The sequence below is a fragment of the Pteropus alecto genome, unplaced genomic scaffold (genome assembly GCF_000325575.1).
Source record: "Pteropus alecto unplaced genomic scaffold, ASM32557v1 scaffold106, whole genome shotgun sequence".
In the NCBI taxonomy this organism is placed as follows: domain Eukaryota; kingdom Metazoa; phylum Chordata; class Mammalia; order Chiroptera; family Pteropodidae; genus Pteropus; species Pteropus alecto.
Window position 1 is genome coordinate 10,369,052 of NW_006442103.1, and position 2,263 is coordinate 10,371,314.

Here is a 2,263-nt window from a genome sequence, read left to right on the forward strand (position 1 = left end):
ACACTTCACAGGCACCACCCCATTCATTCCTGAACACTTTGTGAGAAAGATAAATCAATGTCTCCATTTCGTAGATGAAGAAGACACGGAGGCCGAGAGAGGTTTGTCCAAAGTCACACAGTAAATGATGGAGCAGAGTTGTCAAGGTCAGATAGGTTGTGAGTGGTGGAGTCAGAGTTCAAACTGGGGTATGTAAAGAATGTCAGTTGGTGGGGAACAGGGACCCAAGCTTTGCCCTGATAGGGAGGAGGCAGAGCTGTCTGTTCCTCAGTGAACCCAGGCCAGGGCTGGGTTGGTGAAGGAAGCAGGTAAAATTTGACTCCCTTCCAACAAGTCCAGAGATTTATCTTCTCATATCACTGTGCTTCCTGTAACTTCTTAGCAGTCCTAAGAACTGTGGTATCAACATGTTATTTTAAATTGTTATTGTACAGGGACCACTTGATAAACATGCCCGGCAGAAGTAAACCCTCGACCTCCTTCCTCTGGCCAAGCTCTCTCTTTCTTCCTTCCTCAGAGATCTGAACACCCATACCTGCCCACACTTCTTAGCTGTGACTGCTCCCAAGCCCATGACATCAGAGACCATGTCAGCATGTCCATTATCATATCCCCAGGACCAGCACAGTGGCCTGCCACATAGTAGTCACACGGTGCACATTTGTCAAATGAATTAATGATTCCCTAATGGACTCATTCTTCTCAGTCACTGCTAACTGGAGGCCTAGTATGTGCTAGGTGTTGTTGACCTGGAGGTAAGTGAACACGGACCAGCCTGGAGGAGGTCTCAGTCCAGGATGGGGGCAGAATATATTCATCAACACCACCTTAAATACTTTTTAGAATAATATAGAGAATGACTGAATGAATGACAACTTAGCAGAGCCACCAGGGAGGAAGGAGCCAAGTCCAGTGGGAATCCAGGAAAAGGACTCATTGATCCACCTAGGGAAGAAGGCATTGCTGGTAAAGGATGTGGTGTGATTTCAGCCTTGAAGGACAAGGAGTTTGTCTTAAACACAGGTGGGATAAGGAACATTCCAAGAAGAGGGACTAATAATGAGCAAGGACATTCAGGTGTAAAATTACTACTTAGGGCTGGAACAAGTGACAAGAGATGCCTCTTCCAGGCCAGGCCACATATCATATATTTCCCAGGAGGTGGGCATGGATGGTCTCACAATGGGATTGAAACATTGAATCACAACGAAGAAAGAAAAAACTCCCCAAGCTGCATTTTTAATAGGCTCATCCTATTAGGTCTCATTTAGAGTCATTCCATGTAGAAACAAAACGTGATTAATCTTCCCAGTATAAGCATTTCCAAGAGCACCATGGGAAATCTAGGGCCCAGGTGCCAATCTAGGGCCCAGATGCCAATTGCCCAAGGTTTTAGCGGTCAGGAGAGAGCGTGAGTACCAGCCAGCATTTACATCACCGGTACGGACTGTCGGGGCACTAGTCAAGTGCCCAGACTGTCTCCTAGCACACAGCAGAGCCTCTCTGTCCCAGGACACAATCCCTCCCCTCCTGGCCAGATAGCTAGCCTCCCCGCCTGAACCTTGCCCCCCAAATTGGAGACAAGACGCTAGGAGTGCTGCTTGGGGGCTCCGGAGAAAGCGGGGGGCTGCCTGCAAAACCGCCGACTCTGGGTTCCACCAGGTGCAGCGTCGCGCACAGCCGGGGAAGGCCCCAGTCTTCAGTGTTTGCCCCTGCTCTAGCCCATTTCCTGGTCGGGTTTGGGAATTTTCAGGCCTAGAGGGAAAGTCCCTTGAGAGGAATGTTAGAAAGAGCGAGCACCGGATCCGCCTGGAGAGCGAGGAAGGAAAGAAAGGACTGTCCGCAGCGGGGCGCGCAGGAGGGCGAGAGGTGGAGCCCGCTACTTTCCCTAAGGCTTTGGAGCTGAGCAAAGACCAGGCCACTGAAGACAGGCGGGGAAGCCCAGCCCGAGGGTGGGGGCGGGAGGCGGCTGAGGGTACCTCGGAAGTGTGTCTGTCTGTGTCAGTGCGCGAGCGCGCGAGCGCGTGTTTGTGCGTGTGCGTGTGTGAGTGTGTGCGAGTCTGTGTGTGTGTGTGTGTGTGTGTGTGTTTCTGGCGCCCGTCCAAGGTGATTTCCCATAAACCACATGCCCCCACAAAGTCCGCTTTAAAAGGCTGTGCCGAGGAGCTGGCCGGTGGAGCCGGCTGGGGAAAGTGAAAGTTTGCCTGGTGCTCTCCGCGCCGCCGCCGGCTCTCCGCGCTCCCTGGACAGCTGCGCGACCCTC